At 39.9% G+C, this 19269-nt stretch overlaps 1 pseudogene; it reads left to right on the forward strand.

The window, feature by feature from the left end:
- The first annotated feature begins 2408 nt into the window (after positions 1 to 2408).
- Positions 2409 to 18131, forward strand: LOC111172680 (dual specificity protein phosphatase 18-like; annotated as a pseudogene).
- The last annotated feature ends 1138 nt before the right edge of the window (positions 18132 to 19269 follow it).

Genomic DNA, 19269 nt, shown 5'->3' on the forward strand with positions numbered 1-19269 from the left:
TGTTTGTACCTCTTCTAATTAATAGGAGGGAAAGTGGCTCAGTGAGGTTGTGACTGTTGATGGGGTGCAAACATTTCAAAGAGTAAACCAGAGCTTATAAATTGAGATGCCGTTCATTAGTGAGTTAGACTTTAGAAACAGTTTTATAATTCTATGAACCCTGGGATGAAATCAGCAGTTTCGTTTACTATGTGATGCTGTTTGATGGGGTGTTGAATATAAAAGATCAATACCTAGTAGGTGGGACCCTGACAGTTTATTTGGAAGAGGATTTAATACAGTTATATATCCTTCCTATAAATGACATTTATTGAATGCAAGTTAAAGCTACCTAACTGTGATCTAGGTCAGAGCTTTTAAAATTGGCATGAAATTGGAAACTGCTGATGAAATATTTGTAAATATCTCTTCTGAACTCTGCATTTAACCTATTCTTCAGGATAGAAGTTGTCATGAAGAGCTAAAGTCACTCTCTTGGGTCTCCTTATAAAATTGCTCATTTCTAAGTTCTGGAAATTGATAGTGGTAATGGTTGCACAACACTGTGAATGGACTTAATATCGTGGAATTGTACACTTAAAATGGTTAAGATAGTAGAGTTTAGCACAGTTAAAAAAAGGACTACAGCCACAAAAAATAATAGTGAAGATTAACAAAACCAAAGCTGGTTGACCTTTGGCAAGGCCAATCCAAAAAAATAGGAAGAAATAACAGAATTATAAAGGAAAAATAACTGTAGGTACAATAAAGTTTTTAAAAACAATAATAACCTTATTTGGATTCTGGTTTGAAAAAGCCACCTGTTAAAATGTATTTGTGAAACAAGGGGTGGTAACTGAAGACTGAGTGGTATTGAAAACTATCAATAAATTATTGTGAATTCTGCTGAATGTGTTATTGATGTAGTGGTTTTATATATATATATATATATATATATATACTTTTTTTTTTTTTTTTGCGGTACGCGGGCCTCTCACTGTTGTGGCCTCTCCCGTTGCGGAGCACAGGCTCTGGACGCGCAGGCTCAGCGGCCATGGCTCACGGGCCCAGCTGCTCCGCGGCATGTGGGATCCTCCCAGACCGGGGCACGAACCCGTGTCCCCTGCATCGGCAGGCGGACTCTCAACCACTGCGCCACCAGGGAAGCCCGGTTATATGTATTTTTAAAAAGGTCTAATTTTTAGTGATAAAAGCTAACATTTAAGGAGAAATTTTTATGATGTCTGGGATATGCTTGAAAATAATCCAGAAAAAAAAATTGGTGGGAAGTATATGGAATGGTAGTGTCAGAGTGTTGGAAACTGTGGAAGCTGGTGATGGATACATGGAGTTATGTTATTTTTTCTGCTTTTGTATTAATTTGAAACTTTCTAAAATAAAATATAAATAAAATAAAACAATAATAAAAATTAGGAACAACTAAAAACATTGCATATTTCTGTGCTTTTGTGGTACCTTCCCCCACCTCCCTGAAGACAAAGACCAAGGGAGACAGAGAGAATTCATTCATATTCAGAATGTTAACATTCAATTTCATGCTTAAAATAATTGTTTCTTTGGGTGAAACTCCATGGGCAAATATTTCAAACTGCATTTTAAGGGAAAATATGTTTAGTTTTCACCAACCATTTTCATTTCTATGAGATTTCCCTGGCTCTGTGCATCAACTGGAGATGGAAAAGATACTTGAGTGAAAGAGGCTGTTGAAAATTAGATGGTAAATTTCAACAAACAATTCTTTTGTGGAAAACAGAAAGAACAGGATGATATTCTCTAAAATGTTTGAAATGCCTTAGCTGGTAGCATTATCTTAACCATGACTAGAAAAATAAATCAACTTTATTCTAACCCTCCCCACACCATTTCTGAATAGGAATGTGCTTAGTGCTTGCCTCTGAAGGAGGTAAGTCTCCACTGGTCCCTGTGGTTGGCTGGATAATGGTCCCCAAGCATATCCAGGTTTTAATCTCTGGAACATGGAGCAAAAGGGATTTTGTAGATGTGTTTAAGGATTTTGAGATGGAAGATTATGGACCTAAAAGTCCACAGGTGTCTTTCTAAGAGGAAGGCAGAGGGAGATTTTATGATAGAGGAGGAAGTGATGTGAAAACAGAGCAGAGATTTGACACTGAGGCAGAAGATGATGTGGCGATGGAAGCAGAGAAAGATGTGAAGATACTACTCTGCTGCCTTCGAAGATGGAGAAAGGGGTCATGAACCAAGAAATGCAGCTCTAGAAGCTGGAAAAGGAAAGAATGGATTCTTACATAGAGCCTCTGGAGGGAGCGAGGCCCTGCTTAAAAACACATTGAAACCGATTTTGGACTTCTGTTATTTTAAGCCACCAAATTTGTGGTAAGTTGTTAGGGCAGGCATAGGAATCTAATCTAACTCTTCCTCTTATGAGAATGACTGGGGAAGTGAACCGGAGGGCCTGGCACGTGGGGTATGCATCAGAAGCGCATGAAGGTAAGTATCCTGGTTTGGCTGATTATTTTGCAGGAACAGATTGTACAACTGAATGAGAGGTGTGTTATGGTGGTTCTCACCTTAACCACAGAGGCTGTTGGCAGGTTGCATTTTGTTATTCTGCCTGCTTCTCTGTTCTCCAAATCCCCTGGTTCTGAAAGCAAGATTTAGGGATTAGAGGTACGGATGAGGACTTCACTCTAAGGCTGGTAGAAGCAACATTAGAGTAGGGGTCTGATATCCTGGACTGTGCCCACCTACCAATAAGGAACTTGGGAGAAGATTTTAAACTTTTTGTACCCTGTAAAATGGGTTAAAATGACATACCTTGCCTACATCATAGTGTCTTTGAAGGCTCAAATGAAATGGAAGGGTCTTTTCCAATGTAAAGGAACAGCCCTTCCCCCTAAAGTCCCTAGATGGCGCTGAATGAGGTAGGCACGTGTTGGTGAGCCGCGGTGGCCCAGAGCAGCGTGTTGGAGGCAGAGTGGGCTGAGAAGGTTGTCCACGTTGGGGGAGGTGGGGGTGGCTCAGCCTGGGGTGTTTGAATGGGTAGAGGCGTGTGATTGCACCAGTGTAGGAGTGGTGAAGTTGGTACTGAGAGATTGGTGACATGTAAGGGGATTGATCCGTATATTAAAGTTACTGTCACTCAAATCTGTTAAGGTATAAATATTTTCATTGTCCCAGAAAGTTGCCTTCTGCTCCTTTCTAGTCAATTCCTGTCACCACCCACCAGAGGCAACCAGTGTTCTGATGTTTTCTACCATAAATTAATTTTGCTCATTTTATTAAAAAGATTCATATAAGTTTATAAAATATAAATTATGAGCTCTTTTAGGTCTTCTTTCATTCAGCATACTCCTTTTGGTATTCATCCATTTGTTGCATGTATCACTGTTTTGTTCTTTTTTATTCCATTCCGTTGTGTATTATAGTATTCCATTGTGCGATTACACCATAATTTGTTCATTCATTTTTCTGTTGATGGACATTTAGTTTCCTTTTTATCTCATTTGAATGAAGTTGCTAAGGATAAAATTTGAATAACATTCTTGTTTATTTGGGTAGATACTAAAGACTAGAATTGCTGGGTCATAAATAAGAGGTATAGTTTTATAGGAAGCTGCCAGACCATTTTTCTTTTCTTTCTTTTCTTTTCTTTTCCTTTTTTTTGGCCACGCCAGGCAGCTTGTGGGATCTTAGTTCCCCAACTAGGGATCGAATCCGTGCCCCCTGCAGTGGAAGTGCAGAGTCCTAACCACTGGACTGCCAGGGAACTCCCCCCAGACCATTTTTCAAAGTTTGATTTTTCTGGTGACTAATGATGTTGAACATGTTTTCATTGGGTTGTCTTTTATTTTTGTTTGTAAGAAATTTTTTATATACCCAAGATAACAGTTATCTGATATATGCTCTTGAATCTTTTCTCGTATTCTGTGGTTTGCCTATTCATTTTCTTTAATTGTATCTTTAGATGAGTAGAATTTTTAAATTTTGATAAATCCCAAATTTTCAATTATTTTTCTCTTACACTTATTTCTTCCTGTGTCCTGTCTAAGAAATACTGAGCTATCTTCAAGTCACAATTATATGCCATGATTTCTGTTTCTTATGTTTCTTATCCTTGCCAGTCTGCGTGCCATCCTCCCTTCCTTCCTTTCCTTTTCTTTTGCCTTATTATCCCTTATTAGGGCCTCCAGCACAATGTTGAGTAACAGTGAGTGAGAACATCCTTGCTTGTTCCTGGATTTAGGAAGAAAAGTTTTCCCTATTTCACTATCACATATTATGTTAACTGTTGGTTTGTCATAGATTTCCTTATGAGGTTGTGGTAGGTCCCTTTATTCCTAGTTTTCTGAGAATTTTTATTATGAATGAGTACTGACTTTATCAAGTGCTTTTTCTGTGTCTAATAAGATCATATAGCTTTTCTTCTTTATTCTATAAATATTAATTACATTGCTTTTCAAAAGTAGCTGGAAATATATACTGCACAATTCAGTTTACAATTCAATGGTTTTTATTATATTCACAATGTTGTGCAAACATTACCACTGTCTAATTCTGGAACCTTTTCATCATCCCAAGTAGAAACTCTGTACACATTAGGCAGTCATTCCCCAGTTCTCCTTCCCTCCAAGCCCCTGGCAGCTACTAGTCTACTTTCTGTCTCTATAGATTTGCCTATTCTGAACAGTTCATGTAAATGGAATCATGTAATATGTGATCTTTTGTGTCTGGTTTCTTTAACTTAGCATATTTGAAAGGTTCACTCATGTTGTAGCATGTATTAGTAGTTAATTCCTTTTCATAGTCAAATAATATTCCATTGCATATACCACATTTTCTTTTTAAATCCATTCACTGTTGATGTCTATTTTGAATTGTTTCCACATTTTGGCTATTATAAATGCTTCTCTTATGAGCATTCATATACAAGCTTTTGTGTGAACTTATGTTTTTATTTCTCTTGGATACCTAGGACTGGAATTGCTGGGTTATATAGTAACTGTATGATCAAGTTTTTGAGGAAATGGCGAACTTTTTCATACTGGCTACACCATTTTACATTCCCACCAGCAATGTTCTTTTGGTGATTGCTCTAGAGTTTGCAGTATAATCTAAGTCCACTTTTTTTTTTTTGGCTTTTGTTTCTGTTTTTTTGGCCACACTATGTGGCTTGTGGGATTTTAACTCCCTGACCAGGTATTGAACCTGGGCCCTTGGCAGTGAGAGCATGGAGTCCTAACCACTGGACCACCAGGAGATCCCCTAAGTCAACTTTCAAATAACATTACTTTTAACATTTCTTGCAAGGCAGTTCTGTTGGCAACAACTTCCCTCAGGTTTTGTTTGTCTGAGAAAGTCCTAATTTCTCTTTTCATTTTTGAAGGATAATTTCACCAGCTACAGAATTCTGTGGATTTTTTTCTTTCAACACTTTAAATGTTTAATTCCACTCTCTTCTTGCTCGGATAGTTCCTGGAGAGAAGTCTGATGTAATTCATACTCTTGATTCTCTATAGGTAAGGTGATTTTTTTTCCCCATTTGGTTTCTTCCAAGATTTTCTCCTTGTCTTTCATTTTCCATGGTTTGAATATGATATACTTAAATGTAGATTTTGGGGGTATTATTCCTGCTTGGTGTTCTGTGATTCCTGGATCTGTAGTTTGGTATCTGTCATTAATTTTGGAAAATTCTCAGCCATAGTTAATTCAAATATTTCTTCTGCTCCATCTCTCTTTCTTTTCCTTCTTCCCAGTATGTATATGCTACACCTTTTGTAATTGACCCATGGTTCTTGGACATTCTGTTCCACATTAAAATATTTTTTCTCTTTTCATTTAAGTTTGGGAATTTCTACTGGTATTTCTTTAAGTTCACCGACTCTTTCCTCAGCTGTGTCTAGTCTACTGTTGATACCATGGAAGGCATTCTTAATTTCTGTTACAGTGGTTTTGGTTTCTAGCCTTTTGTTTTAATTCTTTTTTATTCATCTTTCTAATTACATTACCCATCTGTTCATGCATGTTGTCCACTTTTTCCATTAGAGCCCTTAGCTTATTAATCATAGTTATTTAAAATTTCTGGTCCAATAATTCCAGAATCTCTACTATATCTGAGTCAGGTTCTGACACCTGCTTTGTCTCTTCAGACTGAGTTTTTTTCTTGCCTTTTAACATGCTTTGTACTTTTTTTTGAAAGCTTGACATGATGTATTGGGTAATAGGAACTGAGGTAAACATAAGATTAGTGTGAGATTTTATGTTTTATCTGGCTAGGAGTTAGGCTATGTTTAATGTTTCCTATAGCTGTGCATGGCAGAGGTTCAGTTTCCTCTAGTATCCTTGGTTTTGTCTTCCCTACGGTCTTTGGGTTTCCCTAGAAACCCTTTCTTAAATTGACTCTCTGCCTTGTACCTCCCTCAGTGGTAATCCACTGTTATTATACTGGAGTCTTGTTAATGTGGTAGTAAGGTACAGGGGAGGGAAACCATTCTATAATCCTATGATTAAATCTTAGTATTTTAGTGGGCCTGAGTCCCTGAAGTATGACCATCAGGAAGGTTTCTTAGCTCTTTTTTTTCTGCTCTTAGGTGAGACAGGAAGGCTAGAGGGGACCGGAGCTGTCTAACCTGCCCTTCTGATAGGTCAGGTCAGGTTCTGGTAAAATAGCTTTCCTTGAGGGCCACCCTTTGTTATGGAGAACAGAATGCTCCAGGCTTATTTCAAAATGGTTACTTCTTCCCCCTCCCTTCACTCCCTGCCCCCACCCACCTGGGAGCAGAGGCTATTTTTCTCAAGTCTTCACTGGGAAAACCTGGTGGGGTGCCTACATGTAAAACTCACAGCAGTGTAGGAGTCCCCCCTAAGACTGTATCTTTAGGGTTTTTTTTTTAACTCTCAAGTGAGTTCATACTCAGTCTCCAGCAATTTCAATTACTGTTTAAGTGTTCCTTTCACTTTATAACTTTATAGCTCCAGTGGATTTTGATTGTGGTGAACTGTGATCCTCTGTTTTCACATGTCTTGCCAGTTTTCAGGGCAGTGATCTGCCCTGTGACCTCAATTCTCTGAGGGATCCAAGAAGAGATGTTGATTTTTAATTCATTCAGCTTTTTTTCTTTTAGAAGAACTGGAGAGATGACTTTCAAGCTCTTTATATATTGGAGCTAAAATCAGAAATTCAGTCCATTGATTTTTGAAAGTCAAATCAACTTTGTATTCCTGGGAAAAAATATCACTTGGTCATGGTTTACTATTATTATTTTTTAGTATTTCTGGATTCAATTTACTAGTATTTTGCTCAGGAGTTTTGTGGTCATGATGCGTATTAGTCTGTAGCTTTCTTGTAAATGTTCTTTACAGGTTTTTGTAATCAAAACTTGGGGTACATTTCTTCCTGCCCTATTTCCTAAAAGGGTTTATGTAAGATTGGTATTATTATTTTTTAATGTCTGGTACAACTCACCTATGGAGTTCTTCATTCCTCTATTACCTCTTTTTGGCCTCCTTTGGGTGAATTCATATTTTATTTCATGTATTGACTTTTAGCTATACATTTTTGAATATTTTATGGGGTGCTCTATCCCAGAGTTTACAATGTGATCTAAGTTATTGCAGTCTACCTTTAAATAATATTATCCTACCTTATGAAGAGTATAAGAACCTTAAAAGCCTCCCCCCACCCATTTGTTTTTGTTGTCTTATATTTAACTTCCAGATATGTGATAATTTTCGTAATACTTTGTTGATATTTTTTAAAGCAATTTATTTAAAAAAATTAAAAATACACACATATACACACACACTTGGCTGTGGCCTTTACATTTTCCTTCAGATTTAAGGTTATATCTGGTTATAATTTCTTTTTAACCTGAAAGAACTTTTAGCACTTCTTGTAGTACAGAAGACTAATTCTTGCTGCTGTAGTCACTCCGAAAATGTCTTTATTTCACCTTCTTTTTTTTTTTTTGGTACGCGGACCTCTCACTGTCGTGGCCTCTCCCGTTGCAGAGCACAGGCTCCGGACGCACAGGCTCAGCGGCCATGGCTCACAGGCCTAGCCGCTCCGCGACATGTGGGATCCTCCTGGACCAGGGCACAAACCCGTGTCCCCTGCATTGGCAGGCAGACTCTCAACGACTGTGCCACCAGGGAAGCCCCACCTTCTTTTTAAAGGATATTTTCTCCTGATATAGAATTCTAGGCTGAGTGTTTTTGTTGATTTGTCACTTTAAAGATGTTGTTGCGTTGCCCTATGTTCTTCCTTGTTTCAGGTAACATGTTGGTTGTTATTTATATGGATTTTACCCTGTATATAAGGTCTTCTTCTCCTCCTCTTCCTCCTCTTACTCCCCTTATCATCCTTCCTCCCCTTCCTCTTCTTCTTCTTCTTCTTCCTCCCTTCTGCTTAAAAGCAGAAAATCTAATTTTAAAATTTACTACTTATCTTTGTCTTTTATTGTGTTTGAAAAGGTGTGATGTTTGTGTTTATCCTGCCTTGGGGATCCTGGAGCTTAAAAGTTCTGTAGATTGATACTTTTCATCAATTTTGGAAAGTTTTCAATTATGATCTTTTCAAATATATCTTTAAATGTTATTTTGTCATATATATGAAGCTAGTATATTTTTAGGTCATTTGATATTACAACCAAAGGGAATTGAAACAAAAATTGGTATACAGAAATGGGATGTTGTTTTAATAAACACCTGAAATACATAGCATTATTTTTAGGGCTAGTTGATGGTGGGAGTTTGAAAAAATGGTGAAGAAACTATTATAGGAGACTGAAAAAATGGTAACCCATTTGGTGAAATGGTCACTTGTGGTTTCTTGGAAGACAGAAAATGTACTTAAACAAACTTTGGATTTGGGCAAGGAGATCTCCCAGTGAAAATTTGAAAACATCAGCTCCTTCTCTTTAGCTGCATATAAGGTAGTACAAGAAAGGAAGAACTCAAAAGAACTGGCCATTTGCAAGCAGAATTTATCAGAAAAATCGAGAGCCCAGGACTTAATGAATTGGAACATAAAATTGTTTCTCTTCTCCAGCTTCTATAGTCAGTAACAGATTCTCAGAGTAAGGTAAAGTCTGGGCTGGGGTAAAGCTCAAACTTGGGGTGCTGCTAGTAAGTGATGGTCTCAGAGTAAAGTCCAAGTCAAAGAAGGGGCTATATGATTTTTTGTTGACTTCTGAAAGAATCAGGATGAAATCTAATATGTGCTCTCTGTTGCACACAAGCGTTTATAGGAATCTTAAGGTCAAGGTCCACAACAGTCTGATACAGCAGCTCTTTCAAAGTCTAGGGATAGTGAGACAAATAGAACAATTGTTCTCAAAGAATGGCTTTGGGCACAGGGAGTAAAATGAATGAAATACACTGGAAACCAACAAAATTTTTGAGAAGACTGTAGGAGCAGAAGTGCCATCTGCCTGGTCTAGTAGGGAATGAGCAGTACAAAATGTTAAAAGTCTTCTGAGCCCTTAATGTTTTGTATCCAGAAAGCAGGCTAAAATTTTTTCTCAAAGAACATATTTTCTATTGAGCTCTTTAGAAGTGGCCAAAGAGGATGATGGAAAGGAAGGACATCCTAGAAAGTGAAGCCAAGACCCATGAATAAAGTGAACTGGGGAGTTACTTTTGGGAAATATAACCAGGGTCAAATCAAGGACTATTTACGACTCCTAAAGTGGAGGGACCTGGAAACATTTTCCCAGCAGACTTTCAGACTTGCTACATACCAGTAACTGTTATTTGCCTTTCATTTTCCTCCTCCTTGAATTGGAATGTTTATTGTGATTATCCTGTCCTTGTTCCACCATTATATGCTGTGTGTTTTTGAGGCAGCTATATTGCCTTCTTCATTCATAGGTTTCTGGATCAGGAGGACTTGCATGAACATCTATTATAAGTTATTCAAACCTGATGTTGTGTTAGATAAAACTTTTGGGGGTCTTGGGATGGTGGACCCCTACCATCCCAGGTGGGGGATAGGAGGAGCATGAATAATTCTTGCCTAATGGTGGATTTGTGGTAGATTAAATAGTGACTCCAATCCTTCACTCCTCTTTGTCATGTAAATTTGCAGTACCCTTCTGCTCTGACTCTGGGCTTTGTCATGTGACTTTCTTTGACAATAAATGTGGTTGAAATGCCAGAGTGCCACTTCTGAGCTTAGCCCTTTAAAGATTTTGCTTAATGCACTTTCACTCTTATTTCTGCCATCACCATGAGGTCATGCCCAGGTTAGTTCAGTGGTCCCATGAGAAGGATGAAGTCACATGGTACAGAGCCAACCTAAAAACACATGTATGAGTGAGTGGTCCAGCCAAAATCAGCTACGTTTAGCCTAGATCAGCAGAACCCCTCAGAAGTGTGAAAAATATTTGCTGTATGTCATTAAGACCTTGTAGTTGATTGACATACAGCAATTTTGTAGCAATAGCCAGCCAATAAAAGAAGTTTCCTGAAAGATTATAGCAGTCTTTTTGTAAATTCTGAGAAACTAACCAATTGTAATTCTCCAGGCATATAATATAATATAATTACATATATATGTGTGTATATATATATATAATTACATATATACATACATATATGTGTGTGTGTGTGTATAAAATATATCATCTAGTGTAACTCACTTTATAGACAATAAAACAGTACAGTGACCTGTAAAGACTGGTAAGGGACAACCAAACTACTTATGCACTTGGAAGTATGTTTAGGCAGTGGTTTGGATTTGAACATAGCAGCTTTCCCCCTGGTTATCCAGGCTATGGATGCAACATAGATTTGTAGTAGTGTTTTTTTTTTTTCTTTACTGAATTTAACTCTTTTATTATTTTCATGGACACTGGATAGTGTTTTCTTTCTAAACTGTTCAACGACCCATTATCTGGGGTGTTGTCTGCTTACTAGGTCAGATCAGAAATGTTGTTGTACTCAGTTTGCTCATGGTATGGAACATGAGGTGCTCTGACTGGTCCCACCTCACCTGTTTAGTCAGATAAGATGTCCTGAGAACTGTTGACCTTCTGGCGTGGGTCCACTGTCCTGGTCTCCTTCTGCCATCTTTGTCAAAGATCAGTTTAAGGGTATGCATTGTAGTTTTCTAGGTCCTTTATAAGGGTGGCTTCCAAACTCTCTGAGCAGAGGCAAATGACTAAGCTGTGTATAAAACAAGAATCACAAATATTGACAAAATAGGTAGTTTTTCTTTTCCCAACAAATTCTGTTTTATTTTCTATCTAGAATATAATATTAAGGAATCACTGGGTCTTACCCACACTGGTTTTTCACCCACTAGCTGGTGACTTCTCTTTCCTTGAATAATTTACACATCAGAATATTGGGGACCACATTCATGGTTCACTCATGGTTAAGCTTCATAGGCATGACCTCAAGATTATTACTTTGGTGGCCAATTGACCTGCCCCCTCTTTTTAAACCAAGATGATGTGAAATGCCAGCACTACATGAAAACATTTACTTTCTTATTTGGGCAGAGAGACAGGCTTAAATTTTTTCATGAATAGAATAATTACAGGGCAGCAAACATGCAAAAATTCATGTGATATTAGATAGAATAAGATGTAAGACTGAAGAATTCCTCATGTTTTTGTTTCCTCCATTTCCCATAACTTGTGAGAATAGACCATCCTAAGCCAGTGACGTCATCACCTCCTACTGAGTGTTTTTCACGTCTAGGTGTTCCCAGATGAAGGAAGCCTCACCATACAGCAATGGCCATGGCCTCAGTAGGCTGAAACAGTTTGTCCAAAGGCTCCCAGAAACATTGCTGCTCCATGGTATCATTATAATCCAATTTAGTTTAACAAGCATTTCTTATTCACTGTTTGAGTCCAATACTTGGCTAGTGTAGGATGAACAATAGTAGCCATGACATAATTTAATAGTCAGGAATAATGTTTAATGGTGTTATAAAAGAAGTATCTTTTTTTTGCACACTTAGGGAATTTGTTTTCAGTTGGAATCCAGTTGGAATGTGACTGCCTGCTAAAGTACAGACATGCCAAAGAACACGAGAGAGTGGTGTTGAGTTTAAAGAACTGCAGCCTCAGAGAGACAAACATATGCCATTCCTATACTAATAAATAAAGTGAGCAGGTCACATTTAAAGGTAATGATAAAGGAAGAAAAACTATGTGTAAAGATTCTAAAGAGAACTTTATGTATTTGTAGTTTCAAAGACTCAGAAGAACTACTGGGAACCTGAAATAAGAAAATGGCCTCCCCACATCTAAGATCATTGGAAAAGACTAGGGAAACACAGAGAATGATAAGTAGGATAATGAGAACATGGGGACAAAAAACGCTTGGACTGGGCCTGAGCAGACACACAGGTCACATAGATCATTACTGGATCCATAATGAGGAGGCACTTGAAACTGATGTTGTCATTGTCATCGTCATCATCACATTGACTTATTCAGTACTTACTGTGACTCAGGCTCTGTGTTAAGTGATTTATGTGTTTGTTTACGAAATTTTCCAAAGAACTCTATGAGATAGGTCTTCTTATGTTGATGTTATAGATGAGGACCTGGAGAGGTTAACTACTTTGCCCAAGATTACATAACTGGTATGTAGTGGAGCCATTACTCAACTAAATTGTTCTGCTTTGAGATCTTAATCATCATAGTACATGGACTTACCCATTAAATACTGTATACATGATTTCCATTTCACCATTTGGACTTATCCTTCCCCAAAAACCTTTTGTCATCTTCTGTTTCAGAGTTAAATATGCCATCCAGATATATTTATGTATAGATGCCCATAACGAATGGACACTTTCTACCCATTGCCCTAAGAATTCTGGTAACCAGAGTTGATACAAACAGCATTTTTTATAGAATGGTCTGTTTGTAAGTCTTAGTTCTTTCTGGACATGCTGCTATTATAGTCTTTACTGCAATAATTTGAAGCCTTTTTCCATTCACAAAAGAAACTATTAAGGCAAGCGCGTAAAATCAACCACAAAGGCATCTCTTCTGTTGAAGTAGTAGAAAATGTCTTTTAAGATGAGAATACATTGAAAACCTTCAGCACTTTCTTTTTACTGTTTCTTTTTTACCTGGTTTGAATCATCATTACAGTGTTCTGGGTTCTCTGGAAAGAACTGCCTTGTGTTAAACCATCTTGAGAGCAGGGTTCTTCAGAAATGACAGCCTGCCAGACTGTTCTGTTCTGTGTAGAATGATGTTGCTAGCTTTTTTATCATCATTTTCTTTTAGAGATTTCTTTCCTCCTCTGAATAAAAAACAGTGAATTCTTTCTATTGGTTTTGCTGGCATGATTGTATTTTGAGTATGGGTTTGAATGTGTCATTTAAATACCATTTTATTAGAGGGACTATGTTTGGGTCTTCATGTTGGAACTAGCGGTGCCTGTCTGATAATCTAGGTCTTCTTGTTATTCCCCTCCCCCTTCTTTTTATGTAATCCTGCATATTTTGGGCAAAAAGCATCAAAAATATTCTTTTCACAGCATATTTTCCCTTTTGAATTTTGCCTTCCACTGAAGGCAAAATTTGTAAAAATGATGAAATTGGCTTTTTCTTTCTTTTTAAACTTTGTTCAACTTTTTTCACCTAGAATTCATCTTGTAGAAACATCTAGGTATCACTGCTTTTCCCTCAGGTAACATTCAGAGTAGTCTTCATTATCTTGAGGGATAAGGAAGAGAAATAAAAAGGGATATGTATATCTATCAGTGGAATTTGAGATCATTATGAACAATTGTTACCTCTGGGTGAAGCTTATTGTAGCTTTCCCAAAAACAGGAGTTAAGTTTGTCCCATTTAACACCAACGAATCTATAATATTCTATACTGCTTTACATGCAGAGCTATATATGTACATGAATTTTATTTTTTTATTTTATTAAAAAATATTTACTTATTTGGCTGGACTGGGTCTTAGTTGCGGCACACAGGATCTTTAGTTGTGGCACACGGGATCTTTAGTTGTGGCATGTGGGCTCTTAGTTGCTGCACGCAGGATCTATTTCCCTGACCAGGTATCGAACCTGGGCCCCCTGCACTGGGAGTACAGAGTCTTAACCACTGGACCACCAGGGAAGTCCCAAATTTTTTTTTTGGAGTACACTTTTGATAATTTGTTCATAGCATCTGCTCTTTTCCCAGAGTTGTCTTTCTCTCTAGAAGACAGTTCTGCCCACCCAAGGGCCATCTGGTAATAGTAGGAGTATTATTTGAGGAAAAACTTATTGTGCTGCTCTAGCCAAAATCACGTAACTTTGAGAATTTGACAAAATTCGAGACATTTGTCAAAAGGATACAGAAACTTCACTGAGACAAAGTCCTTATAGATATTTCATACAAATTGTGACTTAGGACTGCTATGCCATCAGTTACCAAGGCAGCTACTTTCCCCATCTCTCCCTCTCACTCTTTCTTGGACCACACGCTCTCAGGTGCCTCTTTCTTTATGTTGCTCCAATCTCTTTTTCTGCGGATTGTTATCATCTATTTGCACATCTGTCTCCACCAAAATGGTGAGCTAAGTCAGAGTCACATGTCCCTTTAGTTCAATTACATTCTACCCACTGAGTACAGTTGTATACCTCTTAGTTTAGATTCTTGAGAAAGTATTTTAATTGGGTGCTGGCTAGACAATGAATTGCCTGGTCTTGAATCCTGTGTCTAGTATTGATCCAATCAATCATAGTGATCCTACAATGGGTAACATGTATACTTCAGACTGCTTCAGGGTTGAGAACAGGGCAGGCACATTTACAGACTATAAGAGGTAATAGGAGCTGTGACTGGCTCAGGAGTTAAGTGGTTTTGAGAATACCTATTTTTTTTAATAGACCAAGTCACCCTTCTTGTTTTTTTGTTTTTTTTGGTTTTAATATTTTATTTTATTTATTTGGCTGTGCCGTGTCTTAGTTGCGGCATTTGGGGTCTTGGTTGCAGCATGTGGACTCTCAGTTGTGGCATGCATGTGGGATCTAGTTCCCTGACCAGGGATGGAGCCTGAGCCCCCTGCATTGGGGGCACGGAGTCTTAACCACTAGACCACCAGGGAAGTCCCTCCCTTCTTGTTTAATTTATAAATAAAGTCAGCAGTGGGTATTAAGAAAAATACCTCATCATGTCTTTAATCTACTTTGACTCACTGGCATTTTAGGCCCTTTCAGTTTTATTAAAAGCCATTGTCAAGGACCCCAATTGCTTTCTCCCAATTGTATTCTTGGCTTTCTTTCTGCCTGGCTCCTGGCCCTAACCTTTTCTCTCATATAGATACCACTGCAATCCCTTTGGCTAGAAGGCAGATCTGCTGGCTTTTCTGGACCCTTGGCATTTCCCAGCATTGCCCTTGACTCTTTCCTCTTCTAGTGCCTTAGGGAGGTTTTCCTGCTTTAACTCAGGGTTTTAGACCCAAACTCTAGTATTAGATTATTTGGTGAGTATTTGGATCTCCTTGGAGGTTGTTGTTTGAATGTTTAGATTACTTATGTGATTCTTCAATTTCTTTCTAAGAAGACTAGATTTACTGGCAGAGAAATTAGTTTCTTATAACTTTTTTGGTTATGTCTCAAAAATAGGAGATATATTATTTTCCAAAACATGGATGACAACTAAATTAACATTTAGGCAGGATGCAAATAGGACTATTACGGTGAGAAATCTAGGTCAGCAAGAGTCATCTTGTTGGAAGGGCATCCTAACCAAGAGGACAATTTTCAGGCTAAAGATATTAGTTAATTGCACTCATAAATTTCTTACGTTCAAATTTCTGACATTTTATCTTGGCTATACTTGAGGCCTGTATTAGACTTTTATTTGAGGTGCAGAGAACTCACTCTCTTCAAAATTATACTGCAGGCTTTTTGATAAATTCAACATTGGTCTTTCTACCCAATGAGGATTTAATAATAAATCTGAGTCTCTTGATGGCAATATCAAAGCACAGACGCTCTTCCTCTCCTGCATGAGATCTATGCCCTGACACAGGATGTTGTGTCACATCCTAATCCCAGGATGCTGAGCCATTTCTTGGTTTGTACAGCAGCCTGAATACATCACTTTATCAGCCTTCAAAGTCAGAGTCATGATCCTAATTGCTTATGGAAGTTTCAGCATTCAGCCATCGTGCACAAAATGACTTAAACTGGAGTCAGAGGGCAAAGTTTGGGGACTGATGTGAGCAATGATGAGGTATCCTCTACATTCCTCAAGTTGTCTTTTTCTACCTGTGCTCAAGGAACTTGCTAGAACATGGTGGGTATGAGAATAAATACATAGTTAAGCCGGTGAGCCATTTGGCCTCTTGGGAGCTCCATTTCCTCAGTAAAATTAAACTGTTGGGTGGGATTGGCAGTTCCTAGTACAGGCAGTGGATTGGTTGCTTGGGTGTGCTGTGATTGGTTGCAAAATGTGTCATAGGTTGTTTGTTACAGATTACATTGAAAATAATGAGGTTTGGGAAATACTTTTTTTCAAAAAAGAGTGAATTCAAAGCTGTTTCTATAAGATTGTCCCTCTCATTTGCTTGCATTAAGGTACACTTTCATGAGTAAAAGACTACAGAGGTGTATTGGTTTCCCAGGGCTGCTGTAACAAAATATCACAAACTGGGTGGCTTTAAACAACAGAAATTTATTCTCTCACAGTTCTGGAGGCCAGAAGTCCAAAATCAAGGTGTTGTCAGGGTCAGTGTCCCTCCAGAGCCTCTAAGCTACAGTCTGGTGAATCATGAATCCTAAATAACTGTCAGTAACAGCAACAGCCAGTGGGGAACTCTCCAGTTACTTGAGAAAAAGTAGCCAATGTGAGTATTTGCTTTTATGGAGACACAGATGTGTCTTGGAAAATCAGTAAAATACTCTAGGTAGTTGAGGACATTATTTTCTCGTGCTTCTGGATTGTTTTTTGAGAGTCTTTCATTTGGCTTTTGGGGCCCAGCTCTCAGAGCTGTTTAGATGACCTTACTGAAATGACCCAGGTAACTGGTGTCTGTCCCATCCTAGTTTTCCAGAGAGGGCTTTTTTCTTAAAGATCCATTCCAATGCTAAGCACTCCTATTCTCAATAGTTTTTGTTCTGGATTTAATATCTAATACAGGAGACTAAATGGGGTTTCTTCTCTTTGTGCTTAGAAGAGATAGTAAACTGCATTCCAAACTCCTTAAGAAATTTGGAGGAATCACCTAATTATTTATAATGCTCAGCAAAATTCAATGCAGACTTCTCGACAGGGGTAGCCGTGAGGCCTGTCGCGATCGTGGATGGGTAACCAGGTGGGCCGGGGCCCAAACAGTGCCGGGTCAGGGAGGCAGAGGCCGGGCTTTCTCCGAAGACCAGGCAGGGCCCATTCAGGCCTGCCATGGAAACCAGAGCAGCGCCGGACCAGCGGGAATTGTGGCTCCCACGTCGCGACCTGTCTTTTCCCTCCTGGACCCTTTCCCCGAGATTTCTTGGTGTGGCTGCTCCCCAAAGGAGCCCACCTGCCGACGGTTGAGAGTTTTCAGTGGACTCAGCCCAGGAGAAAGATGCAGCCCTTGCTCCTTGCTGGCCGCCGCCCCTCCGCCTTGGTGACCGCACCCAGGGTGCCCTCCTGGTTCAGTTCCGGCAGCCCTCGGCCAGCGGCCTCTCACAGAACACCAGCAGCCTGTACACCAGCAACGGTGTGGCCGCCAGCAACAAGCTCAGGCTGTCCTGCAACCAGATCACCGCGGTCATCAACGTCTCGGTGGAGGTAGAGAACACCTTATACCAGGACACCCAGTAGCTGCAGGTGCTTGTGGCCGATGCACCCATCTCGTGCCTCTGCGACTTCCTGGGCCCCGTTGCTGAGGGCACCCACGATCCAGAAATGAAGCACGGCCGCCCTCTGCTGCGCAGAGTCGCCGTTTCTGCTCCAGCGCTCGGCCGCCCTCAGCTCTGCTGCCTCGCGAAGGACCAGGCCCGGTCCTGCCAGACACCCATGGCGGGACCAGGCCGCGCCTGCACTCATCCCGCCCAACAACGGTTTTTGGGAGCAGTTTGTCCACTAGGAGTTCCAGCTGTTTGGCAAGAACACTGCACACACCGTTAACTCCCCGATGGACGTGATCCCTAACATCTATGAGAAAGAGGTTGGTTTGATGGCAGCCAAACGGTGAGCCATCCTGGCGAGCCCCTGCCCCAGGGGTCAGAGGTGCGGGTCTGCAGTTGATCCTACACCAAGATCTGAACTTGAACATTCTACTTTAGTTGATACAGAAAATCTGATGATGGCTCTTATAAGGCCAAGAAAAAAGGGAGGGTGACTGCAGTTTTTAACCTTATAATCCGTAACTTTGAAGAATAAAACTCCCTAAATATAAGATGGTGAAAATAAGTTTCCTACCCTGTGAGTGCCAGAGCACGACTACTGGGGCCAGGCCAGGGAGGAGGTGAGGCAGGTGGTGCCCATTCAGATGGACCTGCCAGCAGTGCTCAGTGCAAGTGGCAGGCCTGGAGTCCTACAGCCCTCCCCCCGTCCCACTTCTCAGGAGCAAGTCAGCCAGAATCCCACTTCATTCTTTGGAGCGCAGAGCCAGGGCCTTAGGCATCATGGCTCCTGTACCTCTCACAGTAAGTGCCAATTTGCTAGATAAGTGATCAAGTGGTGCTCTGGGAGCCCTGGGAGCCTCAGGCCACCCTTCCCCTGACCTTCAACCATAGCAGAGTCTAACTCTGGGTTTATAGATAGTGTTTGAAGAAAGCATTTCATTACATAAAATTTAAAAATAATTTTTGAGTGCTGTTCCAGATGGCAAGGTGTCAAGGTGCCTGTGGTGACTTCCCAGCAGCCTTTGATGAAAGGTGGCATTAGTCCCTTTCTCTGGGGGTGAGTGCTGAGAGAGCAGGCTTGATGTCAGGCCTCAAGGTTTTCCCTTGGCTTGGAAGGTTGGAGGTGTGGGCTGGGACCTGGTGCTGTCATCACGTGACCTGTAGCTTCTCAGAGGTTCGGTTTCCTTATCAGTCTCCACAGTGACAGCCCTTCTCTCCCAGAGTTGTGAGGATTAAAGGACTGCTAGCAGTGTGACTGGCACAGGGTACTTGCTTAGAGTAAAGGGTGGCTCTTAGTATTAATGCTACTCTCAGGCCCTGCTGGTCCCTGGTCTGTGCCTTCATCCTCATAGCAGCATTTCCCCCATCTATGCACAGCCCTTTATTGTTTGCAAAGTGATGTTCCCCAAAATCATCCATCCTGTGGGGGGAGGGGGAAGTTTAAGTTCCTTTCAGACGGTATGTCAGGGGAAGCCTAGATTTAGC

This window comes from Delphinapterus leucas, chromosome 16 (assembly GCF_059928025.1).
Source record: "Delphinapterus leucas isolate spDelLeu-1000000601 "Yukka" chromosome 16, BTC_Dleu_Yukka2, whole genome shotgun sequence".
Classification (NCBI taxonomy): domain Eukaryota; kingdom Metazoa; phylum Chordata; class Mammalia; order Artiodactyla; family Monodontidae; genus Delphinapterus; species Delphinapterus leucas.